Source organism: Vombatus ursinus, unplaced genomic scaffold, assembly GCF_900497805.2.
Source record: "Vombatus ursinus unplaced genomic scaffold, bare-nosed wombat genome assembly UNPS02014794.1, whole genome shotgun sequence".
NCBI lineage: Eukaryota > Metazoa > Chordata > Mammalia > Diprotodontia > Vombatidae > Vombatus > Vombatus ursinus.
The window spans coordinates 22,114,073-22,140,048 of NW_020954572.1; the positions used below are offsets into that span (position 1 = coordinate 22,114,073).

The 25,976-nt window shown below is 44.6% G+C and overlaps 1 protein-coding gene and 1 long non-coding RNA gene across 13 annotated transcripts in view; one reads left to right on the plus strand and one right to left on the minus strand.

Annotated features, from left to right (window-relative positions):
- The window catches only part of PAK6 (p21 (RAC1) activated kinase 6), an 85,323-nt gene that overhangs the window by 42,364 nt on the left and 16,983 nt on the right, over positions 1–25,976 (minus strand). For 3 of the 11 annotated variants that reach the window (XM_027870151.1, XM_027870149.1, XM_027870150.1), the window contains one exon: positions 9,031–9,191. The gene's annotated coding sequence lies outside the window, so the exon portion shown is untranslated. The other 8 variants (XM_027870154.1, XM_027870155.1, XM_027870157.1 and 5 more) reach the window with 8 other exon arrangements.
- On the plus strand, positions 10,189–17,971 carry LOC114048963. Of its 2 annotated transcripts, none has more exons than XR_003569824.1 (3): positions 10,189–10,277; positions 10,893–10,983; positions 17,489–17,971. It is a non-coding gene; the product is annotated as an uncharacterized LOC114048963 (long non-coding RNA). The 2 variants fall into 2 exon arrangements; XR_003569825.1 differs by lacking the exon at positions 10,189–10,277 and adding an exon at positions 10,339–10,423.

Consider the following 25,976-nt stretch of genomic DNA (forward strand, 5'->3'; position numbering starts at 1 on the left):
TTCAAGTGATTAACACAGTGCCAGGAAACATAATAGGTGCTTAATAAATGTTTATTGACTGACTTAACCTGGCAGGGCCTTAATTTCCTTTTCTGTAAAATGAAGGGCATGGACTAGATCATCATAAAGGTTCCTTCTAATTCTAAATCCCATAAGCCTATGATACTAGATGACGAACAGCCTGGCATAATTTAGGGGAAGCATGCCTGAAGGTCTGGAGCCGTGCCAGCTGACCTTCTGATGCTGCTCTCATTTAAAGGTTTCTCCTTGTCTTTCATCAGCTAATCTTCGAGTTACAGATCAACTGAAGTCAGAGTTGCCTTCTCCGGCCGACAGTTTATTCTCCCCTGCAACAATCTGATGTATAGCTTACGGAGCAGCTAGGTGGCTCAGGGGATGAATCACTGGGGCGTGGCATCAGGAAGACCTGAATTCAAATCTGGCTTCAGACCCTTAGTAGCTATGTGACTCCAGGCGAATCACTTAACTTGTTTGCCTCAGTTTCCTCATCTGTAAAATGAGTTGGAGAAGGAAATGGCAAAACCATTCCACCATCTTTGCCAAGAAAACCCCAAATGGGGTCACTCAGAGTTGGATACGAGTCATGGAAGGGTAGAGGAAGGGAACATGATTCTTAGACAAGAGCCGGTTAAACACACTTTTCTTCTCTCAGAAGAAAAACGGGACCAGAGTGTGGTAGATGATGCCAGATTTAATCAGTTTTGCTTGATCTCATAAATGTTGTAACCCCTTCTCTAACACCCCACCCCCAAACAAATGAGATAATAGTTGCAAATATTAATATTAGTACAATGCCAGGCACATAATAAATACTTCTCCTTTCCCTCCCCACATAAGCTCCTTGAGGGCAAAGACTTGTTTTTTAAATTTTGTCTTTCTAACACCAATGTGCTTTGTACATAATAGATATCTAATAACTAACATTTATATGGGCTCTAAACATCACCAAATGCCTTACATTACCTCATTTGAACCTGACAACAACCACATGAGATCAGCACTACAGACAGTATTAGCTCCATTTTACAGATGAGGAAACTGAGGGTCCCAGAGGTTGAGCTACTTACCTACAGTTACACGAAAAATAAAAAGCAGGAACTGAACACCGGAATCTTCCTGACTCCAAGTCTAGCCCTCTCACTACTACTACAACATGGTATTTATTTAATAAGTTTCACTTAAATTTATTTTATTTAAAGTTTTAAAATATTTTATTTAAATAATAAATTTGTTAAATAAATGCCTCCTGAACATATTTGGTAGAGGCACTTGTTCCGGGATGGGAATAGAGGCCTTTTTTGGGCAACTGGTGGGATGATTCTAACCCCGTGACCATTCACAGCTATGGGTACTCAATCAATACCAGATATGACTAGAGAGCAGGGAAACTGTTTTGTTTTGTTTTTTATTTTAAGAAACGAACCAGGACTTTGACATCCAAATAAATGCTGTCTACTTCCAAATTGCCACCTTGGGAAGACTACACGCTCAGCTGTAATTGTGCTGGAATTGCTCAAAGCATTTTTTTGAGATCCTCATTTGGAAGTGGCTTCAGAGTCTGTTTCCAAGCCACAATGAGAAAATGAGTCTCCTTACCTTATAGTCATGACTCATTCTCTCGGACTCCAAACGGTATCACCGTGCTCAGTCACCCATCTCATTCTCCAGTTTTAGGATCATATAATCAGAGCTATGGGGCTGGAAGGCATCTTGGAGCCTGCTAATCCAAACCTCTCATTTTACAGATGAGGGAACTGAGGCTCAGGGAAGGTTCTACCTCCCCATCATCCCTCCCATCTGTTCTGTTTCCCTTAATCACACTGCTACATACCCTCTCTCTTCACCTCCACCTTTCCAAATTCTTATCTTCCTGCTCCTTAAGGTTCATCTTGGGTACCACTTCTACCTTGAAACCTTCCCTGTTGCCTAGATGTTAGCGCTCTCCGATATTCCAAATGATTTAGTTCCTTTTGATTTTTGGCTATTTTTAAAAAATGTATATAAAATACACACTTGCCATTTCTCAAGTTATTTCAAAAAAACATGCATTGGGCTCTTAAGGCAATTCCCAAAGAGAACCCAAAACAGTTTTGAGCAATGGGAGCAGTGTTAGAGTAAGTATCTGGCCTCCTCAGGTAATAACTAAAGGAAGAGGGTAGTGCTTATCTTCATGTGTTCAGTCTGGCCTATTTGTTTAAAAGTCAGTCATGTGACTTTTATAGTTCATCCCTCAGCCTTGATGAATTGGTTTGGAACCTGGCCAACTGCTCCCAGCAATAGGACCGCTGGAAGAATCCTTTCAGGGTTGTTTCCAGACACCAGCATCCCCAACGCTCACCATTCATTACCAAGTGATTTCAAGAGGGTGAGAAACATTCCCATCCATCAAAGACCTATGAACACCCAGCATTCCAGTTAACAAAGCCATTCAGGTGGGAATGAATCAGAAGAGAGAAGCATCAGAAAGAACCTGAGGAGAGAAGAGAGGAAGGGATACGGGGGAAATCTAGGCAAAGTAAAAACAAAAGCTATCAATAAAAAAGAATCTTTTATAAGAAGGTATCTGAAGCTTTCAAATCCAACCCATATACATACAAGAATCTCCTCCATAACACCCCTAGTAAGTGGCCATCTAGCCTTGCCTTGAAGAACTTTCTCAAGGTAAGAATTTACTACTTCCCACTACGTCCTGTAAGGGTTGGGAAGCTACATTCCTTCCATACAATCTGCACCTGTGGGTCAGCCTGCCTGTTGACAGGCCCCATCAGAGAGGGCCAGCAGACATTAGGGATTTGGGGATGTGGGTCAAGGAGAAAGGAAGCTTGGTCAATGAAGGAGTCTAGGGTTCCTATGGTGACTAAAAAATCATAGGTGTAGACCTGGAAGGGACCTCAGAGGACATGTTTTCTGACCCCCTCATTTTACAGTTGAAAAACCTGAGGCCCACCCAGAGAGGTTAAGGGACTTGTCCAAAGTCACTTAGGCTTTTTCAGAGGTAGAATTTGTAACTGAGTCTTTCTGATTCTGGGATTGGTTAGCCACACTTGATCTCTTCTCTGGACCTTAGGGTCCCCATCACTGGTAGTGGGAATGATTTCACTTGTCCCCCACCAGCATTCCCAGAAGCTGTCAAGAAGGAAATAATAACTACCAAGCTCTCAGAGCCATTTTTAATAGGCTGAAGTCATCTGACTGCTATGAGGTTTCTGATCCACCCTAGCCAAGAGATTTTGGGGGAAATTTTTTTTCTAAGGTGCTTAGAGGTTCCCTGTGCCCTCCGACCTCCATTAATTTCTACAACTCTGGGAATAACACCCCAGGGGAAAAACCTGCATGGATAGAAATTTTCCTGCTTTTCTCCTAAATCCTGTATGGGGTCTCCAAGGAACCTCCTTCACCAAAATACACATCAGTCTTTCAGGTGTCTTGCCCTGGTTAAGTTCCAGCCTGCCAGGGGTATAGGAAGCGTACAGGGACCTTATAGTTACCTACTCTTTCATCTTACCAATGAGAAAACTGAGGCCCAGAGAGGTTTGAGAACTTGCCCAAGGTAGTAAGCGCCAGAAGTGGGATTTGAACCTGGATCCTGACTCTACAGTCAGTGATCCTTCCACTATACTAGGATGGGCCTAGTGAAGCCTTCCCCATAGATGCCTTGAAGAGATTAGATGGGACAGCAGCAGACCAAGACAAGTAGGCTTGGGCCTTACCAGTCACCTATTCCAACCCCTTCATTTTAAAGATGAGTTAACTAAAGTATAGAAAAGTAATGTGATTTAGCCCAGGGTCACGTAGGTAGGTAGGAAGTAGCCTTAGATCCCCTGCGGGTTCAGGCTCGTTCACTAGGGAGACTAAGAGAAACTCCTATTTTGCTACTGGGCTTCTTATTTTTTCTCTACTCAAGTCACTTCAAGTCCTGACAATTCTGATAACAAAGCTCGTTTAATCTCTTATGTCAATATTCCATCTTCGGGGAGGCCAAGACCTGGGACTAGCACAATACAGTCAATATTGACCCAGGGCTAACCACTTTAGAGCTCTCCCTTGCCACCCAAGGCCGGAAATAGGCTCCTGGGGCTCTCACTAAGATCCTTCCTCTCTTTTTATTTGAAAGGCTTGCTTGAGATCCTAACCTTTGTTCTGATCCACAGCATCAGAAGAGGTAGCATCAGTTCTATGGAACTTGAACCTTTAGGGGCACAGGGTACAGGTTGCAGATCTCTCTTGCTCCATCCGACTCTCCAAAGCAGCCTTCACCTCACTGTGGTAAGCAACCCACAGCTGCTCCCACGGCCTAGATGAGCCGGGAGTCACCAACTAGAATCTTTCTGGTGATAAGAATAATTGTTGAGTCATTTTTCAATCGTGTCTGATTCTTTGTGACCCCATTTGGGGTTTTCTTGGCAAAAATGCTGGACCGGTTGCCATTTCCTTCTCCAGCTCATTTTTTAGAGATGAGGAAACTGAGGCAACCCAGAGTTACACAGCTAGTAAGTGTCGGAGGCCAGATTTGAATTCAGAAAGACAAGTCTTCCAGATTTTAAGCCCAGCATTCTTTCTGCTGCACCACCTAACTGCCCAATAATAATAATAGTTGTCATTTATATAATCACTCTAAATATTCCAAAGCATTTTAGACATATTGTAATATCCTTGGACAAGATAGGACCACCAGCACTTACTATCTGCCCTGCTACAGTATCCCAAGGCATCTATCCTGTTGTTATGCCCTCTCTATCCTTGGACACTGCCATCCAATCTGCAGATGCATCCTAAGGGCCTTGACATCCTACCCTGGGGCATCTGTACCTTTCCATCTACTCTGCGGCTGACCTTATATATATTGTATTCCCCAGTTAGATGTGAGTTCCTTGAGAACAGGAACCAGCTCAAATTTTCTATTTGTATCTTCAGCACATAGTAAAGCATTTGACATAGAAAATGTGAAATAAATGCTCATTCATTCATTTCCTAGTTCCAAAAATCCCAGTCCCAATCCCAGGATCCTGAATGCCCATCTGGAAACCACCCTCTCTCCACCTCTGAAATAACGTAGTAGGAATATCACCCTTCTTGCAAACTTACAGAATCTTTTCGTAGGGAAATCTAGGAGTACACAGTAAAAAGTCATAAAAATAACTTTGCTCTTTGCCCTGATGATTTCACTGTTGGGACTATCTGTTCCCCAAAGATGTTGACAGGATCAAAGTAGTGGTTCTGAAAGGGTGTGCCCTGAGTGTGTGCTGGGTGAGCCCTTCTTGCCTGGAACCTATTTGTGTGGTCACACATAGAGGCTCTCCCAGTGAGCCTGAGTCCTCCTGGCAAAAATAATAATAACAATGATGATGATACTGTGTCATAAGCAAACAAAAAAAAGTCACTCCTGGATCATAGAATCCTAAAATCATTAGTCTAAACTGTAGCTTAAAGAGACCTGTGAGGACATTTAGTCCAACCCTCCCATTTTACAGATGAGGAACCTGAGGTCCAAGGAAGCTAAGTGTTATAACAAAACAAATCAAAAACAGGGGGAAAAAAGGCTATTTTTCAAAGACTTTCACAGCAGCATCTGCAAAACAGCCTAGGTGTCCAACAACTAGGGAATGGTCAAAGACATTGTGACCATCAAGGCAGTAGGATGTTATAATGTGATTAAGACTGACGAGTTTGAAGAATACAAAGGAATCTGGAAAGACCTTTATTAAATGATGGAAACTTCATCCAAGGGCCAGGGTACTGTTTTGCTTTCTAGTCCCACAAGGGCCACCAAATATACAGACATTTCAAGAAGGCACTAGGCATCCCTCACAGAGACATCAGACCATATGACCCATATGTCCAATCCAAGGTCTGAAAGTTCAAGTGGTTCTTCTTTCCATTCTTTTTTTTGGGGGCGGGGGAGGCAAGAGGAAAAAGCTTGATCAGGGTCCAAAAATCTTTGATACAACAGGAGGGAAAGGGGTTGGTATTTGTAGCCTTGACTGGCATGTTGGCCCATGAGTGTAAAAATTGTAATGACATTTTATGGATTGAAATTGGTTAATTTACAGGCTGCCTTCAGAAAAACCTGGAAAGACTTATGTGGTCTGATACTGAGTGAAATGAGCAGAACCAGGAGAATGTTGTACACAGTGACAGTCACGTTGTGCGATGTCTAACATTGCTAGACTCAACCCTTCTCAGAAATACATGGATCTAAGACATCTCCAAAGGCCTCATGTTGGAAAATGCTATCCACATCCAAAGAAAGAACTATGGGGTTTGAATGCAGATCGAAGCTTACTATTTGCTATTTTTTTTCCTCTTCTGTTGAGTTTTGTTTCCTCTTTCTGGTGGTTCCTCCTATTGGTTCTAATTCTTACTTATAACATCACTAATGTGAAAATGTGTTTAGTAGGAATATATATATATAGCCTATATCAGATTGAGTGCTGTCTTGGGGAGGGAGGTGGGGAGGGAAGGGGAGAAAAATTTAAAACTCAAAAGCTTATGGAAGTGATTGTTGATAAATCAAAATAAATTAAAAAAAAGAAATTGGTTAATTTAAAATGGGCATCTTTTGATGCAGCAGATAGAGTGCTGGGCCTAGAGTCAGGAAGACCTGAGTTCAAATGTGACCTCAGACACTTACTAGCTGTATGACTCTGGGCAAGGCACTTAACTTCTGTTTGTCTCAGTTTCCTCATCTATAAAATGGGGATAATAGCACCTACCTCCTAGAGTTGTTGTGAGAATCAAATGAGATAATTATTAGAAAGCATTTAGCATAATGCCTGCCACATAGTAGGTTCTATATAAACATTAGCTATTATTAAATATAAATAGTTATTAAGTAAGCTTAGCTGGTTATATTGATGCTCAATGTTAAGATTTTAATTAGACATTTAATATTTTAAACATGCCACATTCCTTTTTGAAGCTCTCATACATTGTCATTTCATGATGTCCACACCCCAGACCCCTGAAGCAAGCAGTCAAGGGTAATGATATTACCTCCATTTTGCTGATGAAGAAACTTGAGACACAGAGCAGAGGTCACACTGCTAGCAAGTGGCAGGTAGACCCAGAAGCAAAATCTAGCCTTCTAGACTTCCTACCCAAGATTTATTCCTAAAGCTTGTTCCTTTACTCCCAGGCTGGATAGCATCTAACTCCACTAGGACTGGCTTTTGCAAAGCCAGAACCTATGTTTAGTGTATCCCTAGAGTCCCAAGACACTCAAGTGGCTGTGTGAAGGAGAGTACTGTTGTAGTCTGGGCATCAGATTCTTCATCTCTAAAAGGAGTGGGGTTAGATTAAATTATGTGTAAGATCACTTTCAGTTCTAGTATTCTCAAGAAGGTAGATAGAGTACTGGACCTGGCATCAGAAAGCCTTGTTTAATCCCTCTGGATACTTAGTAGTTTTGGGACCTAGAAGAAATTACTGAACCTTACTGAGCCTCTGTTTCCTCATCCACAGAATGGGGATTGCTGAAAGACTTAAAAGAAATAATGTATTAAAGCATTTTGCAAACCTTACAGTACTTTGTAAATGTGAGCTATGATTATTATTATTCCTTTCCACTCCCTCCTGAAAATAATAATCATAGCTCACAGATAAATGGTGCTTTACACACAACCCTTTCATAAGGTCTGTTTGACTTTTTTGGTTTTGTTTTGTTTTTCAATCCAATAAATATTTATTAAGTGCCTACTATGTGTCAGCCACTGTGGATACAATTCATAAAAAGGAGCTTACAACCTAAAGGGGAAGACCAAACACAAAATGAGGCAGGAAAGTGGGGGTTAGGGTCACCAGAGGTACCCTGAATAGGGGCATCTTGTTCTGTGGAATTGAAATCAGTCAGGGCAGCAGATACAAAGTAGAATGACTCTATTTGGCTTGTAAAGCCACCTGGCCCTGACTACATTTTCTGTCTTCCTACACTTCAATGCCTGCCATATTCTCTATGGTCCAGCAAACACCGGCCTTCTTGCCATCCCTTGAACACAACATTCCATGACTCATTTTCATTGGCCTGGAATTCTCTGCCTCACTGCCTCCACTTCCTGGCTTTCCTGGCTTCCTTCAAGGCTTTTTTTTTTTGTTGTTATTTCCAGCACTTAGCACAGTGCCTGGCAATATGCAATGACTGAAGTATAATATCTCTTTAAATCCCCTTACTAGCTCTAAGAGGTAGACTGTGGATTTTTGGCTCCATTTTAAAGAAGGAACCGAGAGATGAAGTGGGGATAAAACAAACAAACAAACAAACAAAAACCCCAACCAAAAGCCAGAGAATCCAGAACGAAGCCAGGTATATCTTGAATAAGAACAAGAAAGGAACCAAAACCCACCAGCCATTGTCTTGGTCTCTACTCCAAGATAACCAGATCCATTGCTACAACTTTTATTCTAGGGGTGTTGCTCCCTTATTGTGAGAAGGGCTTGATAAAGGGAATTTGACAGGATTAATCAGTTTGGCTGGGATTAAGCAGCCATAGTATCAGTTTGCTGAAGAGTAGAGATCAGCCTTCCAGGCACCAGACTTCCAAGTATCTCCTAGAGAGTGTTTCCTGCGTCCTTCTAGGCCCTGGGTTAGCAGGAGACAGTTTCCCAATCTTATTTCCCAACCTGTGAACTCAGAACCCTGACCTGGGTGACGTGATTTCACCCCAGGGATGGAAATCAGAGCTGTTAGGTAGCAATAGCCACTGCCAGGTGTGTGTAATGGGGATGGGGAGCGAGGATATGGAGCAGAGTATGGGGCTGAATTTGCTGAAGGAATGAGCTCACGAATACCCATCTGTGCTCAAGAAATGAGAATTTTTTTTTAAAGGGATTTCTTCTCCCGTCTCCCTCCCCCATGAGCTCGTATGAGACAATTGACTAGCAAGGGAAGAAATAATCCCAGGTGTTCCTAAGAAAGGGACTTCATTATCTAGGGAAGGTATCTCCTCCTTGAGATGTCTCCCAGAGAGAATCCCTTCCCACCCAGGGTCATGCAGGTACAGAAGTTGTACTCACCACTTCCTGGCTTTTTCCCCTCCTTTCCTTCCCTTCCTTGTTCTCTTCACTTCACCGTGGACAGAATTTTCAAAGGTCTGGGAACCATATGGGAGAGTCTTTAACCACAGGACCTTATTCAGTGATGCCCCAATGAATAAAGATCCAGGTGCTGCTGTTTGCTGAAACAGATCAGAAATAAGTGACCAATATAGCAAATGTCTTTCAAAGATTGTGTCACTGGTCAGCTTCCAGGATATTCCAAACCTCCCCTGCCAGATCTCACCTCTAGTGGAAAAGGGGGTGGTGGGTTTCATGTTGGGTACAAAGTGAGAGGTCAAGAATATTCTGACAAGGTCATGGGTTATAATGCCTCTGATCACAAGGTCATAGATCTTCTGGAAGGGACCTCAGAAACCACCTAGCCCATTCTCTCATTTGGCAGATGAGGAAACTGAGGCCCAGGAAGGTTAAGTGACTTGTCCAAGGTCACACAGAAAGGAAGAGTCAGAGGTGGAATTTGAACCTAGGTCCCCTGGCTCCAGAGCCAGTGCGATCAATGCCTTTTCTGCTCCTCTGTCCTAGCCCAGAAACTGCCATCAACAACCTGGAAGCTGCTCTCTTAGCACCAAGGAAGGGGGTAGATTTTACCTTTGTGTGCATATCTTTCTCACAATAGCCTGTTAAATTCCAAAACACTTTCATCAATAATTCCTCCTCAGCTACCTCCTGGATATTCATACCTGTTCCCTCTACCAGAACACCACTGCTACCTGGACTCCTCAAAGGCAAGGTCAGCAACCTAGAAGCCTTGAAAATACCTAGCTTGGATGCTCAGAAGAGCCAGTCGGCCTCTGCAAAACTTGGACCCCAAGAAAAAACAATGAGAAAAATTCCCATTCTTAAAAGAAGCAGATTTCTAGTTTCTTCAGGGAGATTTCTGAGCACACCTTTCCCCACTTCCTTTCTCCTCCACTCACCGTATAATCAGAGGTAGCCTTCCCCCTCCACTCCCCACCTTCTGCACTCACACCCGGGACAAAGGGACCTGAGCCAAGGAGATTTGACCAGAGTCCAGCCCCCAACTGGAGAAATCCGACAGACTTGTCAGTCATGGAGCAGGGAGAGAAAGGACAAGCTAGAGGGGTTTTTTGCACCTCCCAGCTCCCTCCGCAGCCGAGCTTGGATAAGCTTTCCCAGTCCCGATCCGGGGAAAAGGGGAGGGAAGAACCCCACCTGCCAAGATGTGCTGGGTCCCAGAGAAACTTGTGAGAGGCGGGAGCGCGGCCAGCGGCGGGAGAGGGAGGATGGGAGGCGGGGAGAGGAGCAGGAAGGAGGCAGAGACCCCGGGCTTACGTGTTCGTACTGTGCTGGCTTCACCTGGCTGAGGTCTGATCTCAGGGTGTGGCGTCAGGTGAGACACAACCTACACTCAGAGAAAACCAGAGAAAAGCCACGGAGGAAGCTGGCAGACCCAGCTCCGGCTAGACTTCTCTTCTTTCCGGCCCGCTCCCTGGGGAGCGGGAAGGCCGAGGGAAGGAGGCCACCCTCCGCCCCCCTCACCTGGGTGCCACCAGCCACTGGGGGAGAGGTGTCCCCGCCCAGCGGCTTTCATCAGGCCGCCCATCTCCGAGCTGCGGCTTGCTTTAGAGCCGGGCAGGTCTCTCTTCCCTGATGCTCGGCCCTCGGGGCCTCGCTCTGCAGTAGCCAGCCAGGAATCCTGCCGGAGGGCTCCGCTGTCACCCTGGGCAGCGAGGCATTTCAGCCTGCAAAGATTCCCGGCTCTCCCAGCCAGGCACTGGGCCTTGCTGAGAGCAGCGGGGCTCGGGTGATCTGCCCCCTGGCTGACTGTATGGTAATTAACTCATTAATTTGCATTGCAGAGGCACGGCACGTGACTCAGCTCCGTTCCTTCTACCCTGGATCTGGGTGAGTCTAGTTAAGTCCATCCGCAGGCCACCAGAAAGCCAATTGGTGAGTTTAACACACACACACACACACACACACACACACACACACACACACACACACACACATCCCACTGGAATCTGGGCTGATCTCTCCAATCTGGACATGTCTTGCACACACACACACACACACACACACACACACACACACACACACATCCCGCTGGAATTTGGGCTGCTATCTCCAATCTGGACATGTCTTACTGATTATAAGGCAAAGATCAGCTCCTCTGGTGAAGATGGGAGAACAATTTCAAAAGTCGTCCAGTTCCAATGCCTCCTCTCCACAGAATTCCTGGCTCCAGTTAAGATCTCTTGGAAGTTCCCGTATGAGTTTAAACAGGGGGTGGAACACTAGAATCTGGCACCTGATGCCAGCTCCAGCGCCCCAGGAATGTGTTTGTCTTCACCTCTTCTAATCCTCCAAAGGGGTGTGCTCCCCCAGGGAAGGGAGTGGAAGTCCCTGGTCCGGAACCAAAAATTAGGATGGAATCTCATGGTGGAACGTGTGGAATTTCTCCCCACCTTAATTTGGTTATTTGACGAGTGCCAACTGGGATTTATTGGCTTAACACCTCTCCTCTCTTGCCCATTATAAATCCAGAAGGCTGTACAGCTAGGTGGCACAATGGATAGAGAGCACCAGCCCTGGAGTCAGGAGGATCTGAGTTCAAATTCAGCCTCAGACACTTAATACTTACTAGCTGTGTGACCCTGGGCAAGTCATTTAACCCCATTGCCTAGCCAATTGAATGCATGAATGAATGCAGAAGGGGATCCTTGGTAGTGTCTGTCCTAAGCCCCCTGGATGAGGTTGGAGCTAGAGTTAAATGTTAACATGCCTATGGCAATGAATGATGAATAAATGAACTAACATGCATTTATTAAGGGCCTACCTAGTATGTACCAGGCACTGAGGATACAAAGACAAAAGTAAGACAGTTCCTGTCCTTGAGGGCCTTACATTCTTTTTTATTATTATTATTAATTTATTTTTAGCTTTTCAACAATCACTTCCATACACTTTTGAGTTTTAAATTTTTCTCCCCTTCCCCCCCTTCCCCAAGACGTTGCTCAATCTGATATAGGCTCTACATATACGTTCCTATTAAACATATTTTCACGTTAGTCATGTAAGGAAGAATTAGAACCAATACGAGGAACCACAAGAAAGAGGAAACAAAGCAAAACAGAAGAAAAAAAAGAGCAAATAGTATGCCTTTGATCTGAAGGGCCTTACATTCTAAGAGGAAAGTGCTATAACATATAGAGGGAAGTAGGTGGCCCCATCAATGGGGCTGCTAGGTGCCTCAGTGGCTAGAGCACCCAGCCTGGAGTCAGGAAAACTCATCTTCCTGAGTTCAAATCCGGCCTCAGGCATTTACTGTGTGACCCTGGGCAAGTCACTTCATCCTACTTGCCTCAGTTTCCACATCTGTAAAATGAGTGGAGAAGGAAATGGCAAACCACTCCAGTATCTTTGCCAAGAAAACCCCAGATGGGGTCATGAAGAGTCAGACCAACTGGGCTGAACAACAACAGGGAGCCTCAAAGGGATTTTGCCCTGGGGACCCCCAAGGATTGGTAGGGAAGCTACAGAGGAGTAGATTGTCACATTCTGCCCAGTGGCAATGATTTGGTTACTGCTCTCAGAGAAAGAGTAAAAAGCGGAAGCCAGGTAGAAGGCGAAGCAGACAGCACCAATGTTTGACCAAGTAGGCCCTAGTGAACAGGATGGCCAGAGGAGATAGGGCACGAGGTCTCTCTCTCTGGGTATAGTGGGCTAGATGTTAGAGCACTCACTCACTCACCAGATCAGATCAGCCCCAGGGGTAGAGAGCCAAAGAGGAGTCAATCAGCTCTCTTGGTGGAATGTTGGGGGCCCTAGTGTCTTGAGGTCTGGGTCAGAAAGCTGCTTCTCCTGGAGCAAACCAAGGAGGCCCCAAAGCCAGGGAGATGATAAGATGCCCAAGCTCCCTAGGTCCTGGCTTCCTAGTGGAAGGTTGGATGGCATGAGAGGCACAGTCTGAGGCCAGCTGGATAGAGTGGGTTATAAAGATGCAGATTCTCTGACCTGACTGAAATAACTGGCATTTGCTCCAGAGAACCAGCACAGGAAGAATGCTCAACTTGGAGTCACAACACCAGGGTCTGGATCTCTGGCCTCTGCTACTAGGTGTCACAATGGATAGAACACTGAGCCCGGAATCAGGAAGACCTGAATTCAAATCTGTCTTCAGATACTTGCAGTGGGATCCTGGGCAAGTCACTTAGCTTCTGCCTCAGTTTCCTCAACTATAAAGTGGGATCACAATAGTACCTACCTCATAAAGATTGGTTTTTGGATTTTTTTTGGTGAGGCAACTGGGATTAAATGACTTGCTCAGGGTCACACAGCTAGTGTCAAATGTTTGAGGCCAGATTTGAACTCAGGTCCTCCAGACTCCAAGGCCAGAGCTCTATCCCCTGTGCCAACTAGCTTCCCCAACCTCATAAAGATTGTTGAGAAGATCAAAGGAAATAAAATCTGTAAAGCATTTATCATAGTGACTGGCACATAATAGATAATTAATAAAGGTCTGTTGACTCCCTATCATCAAATTGATGGGATCTTATGTGAACATTGGGAGGCAACATGATATAGGAAAATGGTACGGTGTGGTGGAAAAAGCACTGAATTTAGAGTCAGACACCCTGGGTTTGACGACCTGGAGCAAGTCATTGGACCTTTATGAGCCCCAATTTCTTACGCTACCTACCTCAAAGGGCTATTGTAAAGTAAGCATTCTCCAAATCTTATAGCAATATGCAAATGTGAGCTATGATTAGGAAGTACTTATAATCCAAAGTTTCATTTTGGTTCACTGTTTGTCAAATGCCAAAAGCTACCACGAGGCCTTTCTTGATCCCCCAGACGCTGGGGTCTCCCTCCAAAAATTACCTTGCATTTATCTTGGATATTGTCTATGTACACTTACTTTACGTGGACATTTTGTTCCCCCTGAGAGAAAGCTTTGGGGACACGTTTTGTCACTGCATCATCAGGACTAGGGCTACACTGATAAATTTTTTATAACTAGCTTTCCATGTATGTAAGACACACTTTTTAAGTTTATTGCATTATTAACATTTTCTCCATTACTTTAGACGGTCAGCAAAAATGACAAAGCAAGCCCTGATTTGTAGTCTTTGCTGTTTTCTGAGGTGTAAATGCTCATGCTGAAAATTTAACAATCATCTCTCCTGTTGGAGCTGGCTCCAGTACACCCCTGATTTAGGACCGTGAGAGGTAGTATGGAGTAATGAATAAGGAATCTTCCTCAGGGCAGCTAGGTGGCGCCATAGGGCATGGAACACCAGCCATGAAGTCAGGAGGACCTGAGTTCAAATGTAGCCTCAGATACTTACTAGCTGTGACACCTTGGACAAGTCACTTATGCTCTATCTGCTTCAGTTTTTACATCTATAAAATGGGGATAATAGCACCCACCTCCCAGAGTTGTTGTGAAGACCATATGGGATAATAACTGTAAAGCACTTAGCATGGCATATAGTAAGCACTATATAAATGTTAGCTATTAATAATAATTATTATTATTATCACTTGTTCATCCTTCATTCTTGAAGAGAACCAGTGGCATCAGGAGGGTGATGTCTTGACTTGCAAGTGAATTGGATTTAAGTGAGGCAGGGCTGTGCAGAGAAGGCAGTGTGGTGCAGTGGCAAAAACAGTTAATTTGAAGTCTGGGTCCTGAGTTCAAATCCTACCTGTGTGATTTGCAGAGGTCACTTAACTTTTCTGAGCCTCAGTTTCTTCAGCCATAAAATAAAGTAGTTGTACTAGATGACCTCCAAGACTCCTTCCAGCTCTAGGTCTGTGACCCTATGACCTCTAGGATAATTTCCAGCTTTGAGAATCTCTAATGACAAAAGGTTCTACGTTTGAAACTACTGGGTTGTGCTTCATGGAGGCTGTCAAAGAATGCCGGTGATCACCGGAATAAGATCATAAATGTAGACCTGGAAGGGACCCTAGGGGTCAGTGTTGGTGACCTCTGAGGTCTAGGAGGTTACTGACCCAGACCCCTTCATTTCTGAGAGGCAGAAAAGAGAAGCTGGTAAATGTCTGAGGTTGGTTTTGAACCCAGATCTTCCCAATTCTGAGTTCAGTTCCCTACCCACTCTGCCAAGCGGCTTCTTATAAGTGAAATAAAGGTAAGAACTGGGGGATTTTTATGCCCCTCCCACGTGCCTATCTACTGCCCAGTCCAGCCCCTGGTACTGCCCGTTAGCATGAGCCAAAGTGGAGAGGGTGAAGGAACTTCCATCAGCGAAGGCTACATGACAGGGTCCCTTCTGCCTGTATGTCTGGCTCATGGGCCTCAGTTGGCATGCCCTGGCCTTGAACCCCCAACTCATTACTGGGCCACAGGCATAGTGCTCAGGGCAGGGAGTGCTACCTTGACCACTAAAGTTCCCTGAGGCTCGAGAAGGTTTCTGGGCACTGTGATTCAGCATTTCATCATCAAGGAGTGGCCTGGGACTGAGTAATCATGGGCAAGGTACCTAAGCTCTCTATGCCTCAGTTTCCTCATCTGTAAAATAAGAAGGTTGAACTTGATGGCTTCTAAGGTAGCTTGCAGCTCCAGATGTGCTAAGTTATGACACCAGGAAATAAACATTTCCCCACTGGGGATGCCCATCTGAGCCCTGACAGCCAGGGGGACAAACTGAAGCCGTCTCGAGATCCCATGATAGGTGAGACAGAAGGGACAAACCCTTCCCAGCATTCTCTCTCGATGAAGAGCAGAAGCGACTGGGCCTGTTGGAACATCCAGAGCACAAACAGCGAGAGCCGAGAGCACCAGGTTAGGGCCAGAGAGGAAAGATACAGATCTCCTTGTGGTTATAAACACAAACACATTATCACTTCCTCTACTCATTTGGGCAAAGTGGCTGGAGAACCAGATGGAGGAATTCTGACACCTTCCCTGCGGGGCCTGCAGACCCTGGAGAGGTTAGCTTGACACCGAGGGCAAAGCAAGAGGGGCGGATGGGTGGGGGACACAGGGATAGGACCAGGACCTAAATGTGACTGTGTCTGAAGGGTCACCTTTAGCTCGCCGTACACAGGCCAAGGCTTCCTGCGCAGCCCAACCAGGAAGCTCCTGGCCTCCAGGGCTGTCCTAACCTAACCTCAGGATGGAATGAGTGCTCAAGGAGCAGAGAGCAGGTCCCCCTCTGTGCCAACGTGAACGTGGCCATCCTTCGTTTCCTCATTTATAAAAGGAAGGGTTGGATTAGGTGGTCTCTGAGGTTTCTATAATAATCATAACCATAATCAATAATTGCTAATATTTATACAACCCTTTAAGGTTTGCAAGGTATTTATATACGTATATGTATTTCACATATATATGTGTAATCTCATTTTGTCCTCACACCAACTCTGGAACATAGATACCATTACCATCTCTGCTTTACAAATGAGGAAACCGAAGCAGACAATGGTTAAGTGACTTGTCCAAGGTCACACAACTAGGAAGTGTCTAAGGCAGGATTCAAACTCAGGTTTTCCTGACTCCAAGACCCTGTGTTGGTCTCAAGAATGAGTATTTTTTTTTTATTGCTTTTTGGTGAGGCAATTGAGGCCAAGTGACTTGCCCAGGGTCGCACAGCTAGTAAGTGTTAATTGTCTGAGGTCAGATTTGGTCTCGGGTCCTCCTGACTCTAAGGCCGGAGCTCTGTTCACTGTGCCACCTAGCTGCCCCTAGAATGGGTATTCTTAACCTGAGGTCCACAGAACCTGCAAGGGGTCAATGGCTAGATGCTTGAATAAGAAAAATTATATCTTTATTTAATATAATTGGTTTTCTTTGTAATTCTTTGCATTTTATTTTATATATTTATATATATATATTTTATTTATATAAAAAAATATTCTGAGAAAAAGGGTACCTGAGCTTCACCAGATTGCCAAAGACTAAGAACATCTGTTCTAGATAGATAGATGGCCCATAGCTGGAATGGGACAGGACCCCTTCTTAAGCAAACACACACACACACACACACACACACACACACACACACACATACACTCACACACTCACTCATCAAGAACCTTGGAGTATAGGAGGTGAAGTGGGAAAAGGGGATCTTCTCTGAGAAGGGAGGAGCTGCCCTGAATCTTGCACTCACAGATGGTGTTGGGTTTACCCAGCCAGGAGCCAATGCCATGCCTGAAATCTTCCCAACAGACTGTCTAGCGCACACAAACAACACATTCAGCCAAGCAGGCAGCCTGCCTGCTGCCAGAATGGGGAGCTGGCCCAGAGAGGGGGCTGGTCCACTGCCTGCCAGGCTGTGCACCCACTGAAGGCTGGGATGGCTGCATTTCCCTTGAGGCACAAGGGGAAGAAGGCCAACTTCACTGCTTGCAGCACCAAAGTAACCAGAGAGCTCATTCTGGGAAGCAAGAGACTCCTCCTCACATAGCCCTTTTTGCTTTTCAGGTGTCCTCCTCCCTCTTCCTCCAGGAATCTAGAATTTGAATGAACCTCAGAGGCATCTGGTCCAATCCTCTCATTTTACAGAGAAGAAAACTGGGCCTCAAGGATATTAAGTGATTTGCCCAAGGTCACAGGGGTAGTAAATATCAGAGGTAGAATGTGAACCCAGGTCCTCCTCTCTCTCCTAGTCAGAACACAACCTGGGCTCGATTCATGTACAGACAAACCTTGGGTTTTTGCACTTCACTTTATTGCACTTTGCAGATATTGCACCTTTTAAAAATTGAAGGTTTGGGGCAACCCTGCATTGAACAAGTCTATTTTCTCAACAGCATGTGCTCACATTGTGTCTCTATGTCACCTTTTGGTAATTCTCTGAACATTTCAAACTTTATCATTATTATTTCTGTTGTGGTGATCTGTGATCAGTGATCTTTGATGTTACTATTGCAATTGTTTTGGGGTGCCACAAACTGAACCCATATAAGACAGTGGACTTAATCAATAAATGTTGAGTGTGTTCTGACTGTTCCACTGACTGGCAATTCACATCTCTCTCCCACTTCTGAGGCCTCTCTATTCGCTGAGACACTATAATATTGAAATTAGGCCAATGGACAGCCCTACAATGATCTCTAGGTGTTCCACTGAAAGGAGAAATTAATCAATGAGGCAAACTTCTTTGTTGTCTTATTGTACAAAATGGCCACAAGCAACCTCAACCTTCAGCAAACACCACCCTGACCACAGTCAGCAGCCAGCAACATCGAGGCAAGACCCCTCCACCAGCAAAAAGATTATACTCACCGAAGGTTAGAGAATGGTTAGTATTTTTTAGCAGTAAAGTATTTTTTAATTAAGGTATGTACATTTTTTAGACATAATACTATCGCCTACTTAACAGACTATGGTATAATGTAAACATAACTTTTTTTATGCACTGGGAAACCAAAAAATTCATGTGACTTGCTTTATTGCAATATTTACTTTTTGTGGTGGTCTGGAACTGAACCTGCACTCTCTCCAAGGTATGCCTGTATTTCGCTGAAGACTGCCAGTGTGAAACACATTAAAATAGCCAGATTCCAACAAACTATGCCATTTATTGCTATGGCACTGTAGGAGAGGTGGGAAGAAGATGGTCTTCAACCTGACCTTCCAAAGCCCTCTGGGATCCCTGTAGACACAAGTTTCAGCCACAGGAGTCAGGAAACCTGGACCCTTACAGGAACTTGCCATGGTCTGATTCGTGCAAGTTTTCCGTACCTCTCTCAAACTCAGTTTCCCCAGTGATACAATGGAGGGAAGAGTCTTCTCTCTCCATACACAACCCTATGCCTCAGGAATCACTTTGCATTTACATGGCCCTGTATGGGTTTGACAATGTTACAGCTAAGGAGGCTGAGACTCAAGAAAGCTTTCCCAAAGGCCCAGGGCTAATAAGTGCTTTCTACCTGTAGCCTTGTTCCTGATTTTACAGGTTTCATAGCCATGCATCTATTGCAGTCTCACCCTGGAACTCCCCTTAGCACCTGGAGCCTCCTCACTGGAACATCCTACCATCCTTGTGGCCTGCTGACTATGGAATCTCTCTTCCTGAAGTGTCCCCATTTGCCCATTGCAGAGTTCCTACTGGAGCCTCCATTTTGTGGAGGACCCCAGGTTGACTTGCTTTTATTACCCTCCCAGACCCATTCCTGCCTTTCTGGACTTCAAAATTATGCCCCTCTGCTGGGTACTTTCAATTCTCCTGCCACCTCCACCCACTTATCAGCTTTCTTTTGTGTGCTGTCTTCTCTCTTTAGAATGTAAGCGTCTCGAGGGCAGGGTTTTCTTTTTGCTTGTATTTGGTGCAGTGCCTGGCAAATAGTAAGCACTAAAATAAAGAGATGTCCTTCCTTCCTTGTGGTAGAGACAGAATTTGAACCCAGGTCTTCACTCCAAATCTCTGCCTGTTCCAAGGACACCATAGTTAATAAGCCCCTACATAGGAGAGGATACAGAACTTCCTGGGGGAGTAGTGTCCTCTAAAGGGGCAACTTGATCCTAGCACTAAACTTTTTGTGTTGTTGCTGTTCAATTGTTTTCAGTTATGTCCTACCCTTCATGACCCCACTTGGGGTTTTCTTTTTCTTTTTTCTTTTTAATTAATTTATTTTGATTTATCAACAATCACTAACATAAGCTTTTGAGTTTTAAATTTTTCTCTCCCTCCCCAAGATGGCATGCAATCTGATAGAGGCTCCACATATACATTCCTATTAAACATATTTTCACATTAGTGACGTTGTAAGTAAGAATTAGAACCAATAGGAGGAACCAGCAGAAAGCACTTGGGGTTTTCTTGACAAAGATACTGGAGTGGTTTGCCATTTCCTTCTCCAGTTCATTTTACAGATGAGGAAACTGAGGCAAACAGGGTTAAGTGACTTGTCCAGGGTCACACAGCTAGGAAGTGTCTGACGCTGGATTTGAACTCAGGAAGATGAATCTTCCTGACTCTAGACCCAGCGCTCTATCCACTATGCCACCTAGCTGCCGTAGTTCTGGGCCCAGTTCTCTCAAATGGGCCAGCAGAAAGGTCATCTGGCCCGAGTTTTAACCATCAAACTTTACTGACAAAAAATGAGCTGCCCGGGGTATTTAAACCACTTAAATATAGGGCCACTTCTCCCTTTGCCTCAGTGTTCCCAGAATCACCCTTAGAGAAGGTCTTTTGTACCCTTTCCCAAGGGTACCACAGATGAACTCATCCTGGGAAGGGCTGGAAAACAAGAAAGGCCTGTCTGTGGTAACTCATCTCATTTCAAAGCCATGATGAATTCACTTAATATCTCCTCCTTCCAATTTCTTTGGAGTTCCTGCTCATAGCAGCCTATGAAGCCCCAGCCGGAAGCCATTCTACCTGCAATTTAGATGCTCGGTTGACATTACTAAGCAAAGAACTAATAACCAGAAACCACCTCCTGTCTAGGGCCTTCCTTCCCCTTTCCTTGAAGGCCAATTGTCTCCATGGATCTGAGAGGTGGGATTATTCTCCGGGATTTAGGGGACAGGCAGCCAAAGAGTCAACAAGCATTCTTAAAATACTTTCTATGTTCCAGGAACTGTGCTAATCACTGGAGGTTCAAAGGAAGGCAAAAACACGGTCCCTGCCCTCAAGGAGCTTAATGAGGGGACAACATGCAAAAAAAACAAAACAAAAAAAAAAACCAAGAGAAATGGTGTAAATGGAAGATGACCTCAGAGAGAAGGCACTGGCATCCTGGGGGACCTAGGAAGGCCTCTTGCACAAGTTGGCATGTGGGCTGGCTTTGAAGGGAGCTAGGGAGACCAGGAGGTAGAGGTGAGGAGGGTGAACATTCAAGGCATATGGAGGCACTGAGTCAGAAGATGCAGTGTCCAATGCAAGAAAGAGCAAGGCACCAATGATGGGGGCTCATAGAGTATGTGGAGGAGAGTAGTAGTATCAGAACACTGGGAAAGTGGGAAGGGACCAGGTCATGAGGGGCTCTAATGCCAATGGAAGATTTTATATTTGATTTTGGAGGTCATAGGGAGCCACTATTTACTAAATAGGGAGGTGACACTACCCGCGGCTCAGTTAACTGGCCAGGTCACACATCTGCTCCCTTGTGTGGCCAGGACAGAGGTTGATGTCATTCTAGTGAGGTCCCTAGCCTAGCTGGCTCTTTCCTGGATACTGGGAGGTAGGGTTGGTCTTGTACCCCACAGACCTCTACCTCAAAGACATCTACTAGCAAAGACTTGCCTGTTAGCCATGGAGCAGCATGGAGGAGGAGGACGTGGTTAGTCCAGTGCTACATCTCTGTATGGCTGCCCCAGCATCTGACAAGACAGAAAGCCAGCCCCAGGGGCTTGGGGATCTAGTCTTGTACTCCTGGAAGTCTTTTCTTGCCTGAATTTGGTGGTTTGCTTCTTGGTTGGTTGGAGTTAACTCAGGCCATACTTGTCTTCAAACCACTATGGACAAGCCGCCCACCACGCACGCAGGGCTCAGGGACACACCTCCACGCTTTTCTTCCTTCAGGCACCGATATAAGGAGCCTGTTTAAAGGGCTGGATGTCCCAAGAATCAACTTTTCTCAACAAGAAATATTTCTTCCTACTGGCAAGGACTTCTCAGCTTTCTCTAGCCCTGAAGGTTACCTTGTTCTCTACGGGAGTACTGACCTTCCCAGGGAAGTAGTGCAAAGACCATTTACACCAGGAGTCAGAGAACCTGGCCTTTACTGGTTCCACTGCTGTGGAAACTGGGTGGCTAGGTGGTGTAGTGGATAAAGCACCAGTCCTGGAGTCAGGAGGAACTGAGTTCAAATATGGCCTCAGACACTTGACACTAACTGTGTGACCCTGGGCAAGTCACTTAACCCCAATTGCCACACTGAAAAAAAAAAGGGGGGGGAACATTTTTGAGCCTCAGTTTCCTCAACTGTAAAATAAGAGAGTGGGACTATGTGATCTTTTTAACCTGAAAATAATTTTTAAAAACCCCCTCAAAATATCAGTAAAATTTTAAAAAATTACAGTAACAAGATTAAATTAAGTGCTAATTTATAAAGTACAGACACTATAGAAATTTAGAGGAGTGGGGAAATTAATGAGGGTTGGAATAATTAGGGGAGACTTCGTGGAGGGGGTGGGATTTGAACTGGGCCTTGAAGGATGGACAGGATTTGGACTGGCAAAGAAAAAAGTATTCTTGAAGGGTTACGGGGTCCAGAGAGGGGACTTTGATCTTTAAGAAGAAAGACCCGGAGGTAGGAAGTAGCATGGAACGTTTGCTGGTGGGTATAGAGATTGGCCTGACTAGAACCAAAGCAGAATGGGTGCTACAGATTAGTGGGAAATAAAAACTGCTCGGCTGGGCCAGGACCTAAATCAGGCTAGGAGTTACAATTTGATATTGTGTAGGGCAGTTGTTACTAGCCAGACCTTTCTGACTCTTTGAGATCTCATTTGGGGTTTTCTCAGCAAAGATACCAGAGTAGTTTGCCATTTCCTTCTCCAGCCCATTTTACAGATGAAGGAACTGAGGTAAACAGGGTAAAGTGACTTGCCCAGGGTCACACGGCTAGTAAGTGTCTGAGGCCAGATTTGAACTCAGGTCTTCCTGACTCCAGGCCTGGCGCTCTATCCACCGTACCACCTCGCTGCCCCCACTGCAAAGCAGTGTTTTCTAAAATGTGTTTAGTACAGGTTCCGTATGATAAGAAGAGAATCATAGGGTTTTGGACTAGAAGGAACTTTGTGATTGCAGAATTTCAGGATTGGAATGGACCTCAGAGGTCATCCAGTCCAGCCTGTACCTGAAAAAGTCATCTCCCTCCCCACAATGTGCCTGATGACTGTCATCCTGCCTCTGCTCGGAGACCTCTAGGGAGGTTCAGCCCAGTGCCACCCAAGGCAGCCCAGTAGACTTTTGGACACTGCGAACTATTAGGAATTGTTTATTGTTTATTAATAGAACTAATTTGATAACTTAGTTATTTTAGGGCAGCAGACCTACATTTTTGCCTGTTTCCGTTGTCAATCCATTCATTGTTCCTAGTTCTGGCCCCTGGGGCCAAGCAGAGCAAGGCTAAGCCATCTTTCACATGACTGCCCTTCAGATACTGAAAGACCAGTATCATGTCACCCTCTCAGGCTTCTCTTCTCCAAGCTAAGCATCTCCAGTTCCTTCAACCTATCCTCTTGTGGCACAACCCATCCTGGGGCTTTCCTCTGGATGCTTTCTAGCTTATCAATGTCATCACTTAAATCTGGTGCCTAGAAATAAACACAATATTTCAGATCTGATCTGGGCGGAGTGTAGCTGGATTATCACCTACTGAGTCCTGGACACTATCAATGCAGCCTAAGTTGCCATAGCTTTCTTGACTGCCGTATCATACCATTGATTCATACTGAGCTTGTGGTCTACTAACACCCCTGGATCTTTTACCAGAAAAAAACAACAACCCTGCAATCTTGCTGTGCCCTCTTTATCTTATAACTCTTTATTTTACAAATGAACATAAAGAATAAGGTTAAATGATTTGTTCAAGTTCACATAGATTATAACTAACATAGCCAGAATTGGACTCAATGTCTGTGACTCAGTTTCCTCCTCCATAAAACAAGGGGATTGGGCTTGATTGTCTCTAAGGTCCCTTCCAGCTCTAAATCTATGATCCTCTGACTTAGAATCCAGAGCTCTTTGGGGGCCCACAAATAAAATTTCAATGTTAATAGCATTTCTCCCTTTAAAATATTAAATATGACATTACATATACATTAAAAAAAAAACTTACTACAGGGAAGGAAGACTCAACTTCCTGAGTTCAAATCCAGCCTCAGGCACTTCCTAGCTGTGTGACCTTGGACAAGTCACTTAACCCTGTTTGCCTCAGTTTCCTCATCTGTAAAATGAGCTGGAGGAGGAAATGGCAAACCACTCCATTATCTCTGCCAAGAAAACTCCAAATGGGATCATGAAGAGTTGGGCATGATTGAAAATGACTGAACAACAACAACAAATACACCAAAAATACTTATTATAGGGATCTGTGAGTGTGAAAATAAGTTTCATTTCTTCTATTTTGCTCTAAAATGTCCTGCAATTCCTTTTATCTGGATGGTAAAAGCCTGGGGCAGGGGTGTGCTGGTAAATATTGAACCAAAGGGGGATGTGCCCAAGATACACTTTTCAGTTTAATCGGCATTTTATTAACATTAATCACTTTCTTAAATCAAGATAATCAACAAAACAAAAAAGAAGGAAGAAGCATCTGCTTAGCACCTACTATGTTCCAGGCCCAGTGTTATGCCTTTTATAATTATCTCATTTGATCCTCAAAAAAACCTTGGGAGGCAGGTGCTTTTATTACCCCCATTTTACAGTTGAGGAAACTGAGGCTGAGAGAGGTTAAGGGATAGCTAGTAAATGTCTGAGGCTGATTTTGAACTCAGGCCTTCCTGACTCCAGGTACAGCACTCTATTCAATACCCTGGGAATGATAGTTAAAGGTTCTAGGAACTAAGACTAGAGCTGAAAAATGACCTTAGAGAGCATCAGATCCACACCTCTGGCCTACCCTCACAATTTTACAGAGGAAATTGAATCATGGAGAGATTAAATAAATTCCCCAAAGTCATTGTTGTTGTTCAGTTGTTTTTCAATCATGTTCAACTCTTCCTGACCACATTTGGGGTTTTCTTGGCAAAGATATTGGAGTGATCTGCCATTTCCTTCTCCAGCTCATTTTACACATGAGGAAGTGAAGCAAACAGGGTGAAGTGACTTACCCAGGGCCACACAGCAAATAACTGTCTGAGGTTGGATTTGAATTCAGTAAAATGATTCTTCCTGACTCCAGGCCCAGCGCCGCATGCACTCTGGTGCCGCCAAGATGCCCCATGCAGCTTATAGAATCTTACAGAAAGTGAAACTGAGGCCCTGGACTTGCCCAGGGTCATATTGCCAGCAAATATCTGAAGTTGAATGCAAATTCAGGTTTTTCTCACTCCAGTGATTTACCCATTACACCAAGCTATCTCCACATATTCAGGACGGATGTCCCGTGTTTTCATACTATCTCACTTTTACTGGGGGAGGGGGAGTTAACAAATTCACATTTACTAAGGCACAATATGTTATTCTTCCCAGAAGTATGTACATTTTAAAAGAGGACCAGAGGGAAGGGGCAATGATTAATTCAGAAGAATGAATGACTAATGGTAGGATTTCAGGCATCAGTGGGAGCAATACTTTTTTGGTGGGGAGAAGGGTACCCTTACTGGTGCCCTTCAAATATAATCCCATGTATGAAAAGGCCTGTTATTTACAGTTGATGCTACTTAGCAGGGCCCCAGGACAATAGAACGGGACAAATGGGTTTAAATCCTGCCTCTGACCTCTCTGGGCCTCGGTTTCCTCATCTGTAAAATGAGGGGGTTGGCCTAGATGTCCTGTGAGACCTTTCCCAGCTCTAGAAATGTGAGGTAGGGGTCCATTGGCATGGAACATTGCATATGGCGTTAGATTTTGTTGATGCATGGATTGCTCTTGTTGACTTTTTATTCTTTTCTTCCTAATGTTTTTTATTCTGTCATTAGATACCTCCTCTTTGGGAGGGTGAGAGAAGGGATGTAGAGAGAAACGTAGGTGATATAAAACCAAAATATATCAATAAAATTTATTTTGAAAATAAAAAAAAGACCTATGAAATTGGGAAGGAAGGAGCAAGAATAATGGATATTCCCCAGGGTTGACTGAGGGCCCACATTGGGAGGCCCCAGACCACCAGGGAGCCTACAAGAGGCCCTGGGCACCGCACCAGTAGAGGAAGAAGATGGGGAGGGGTAAGGGAAGGATCATGGAAAGGAGGATAGAACAGCAGTTAAGACTGCCTTTGTCTAGTTCCCAGGAGGGATGGAATAGCTACCAGAAACAAACACCTCCTTCATAATTTCATGTTAGGGCGGGCAC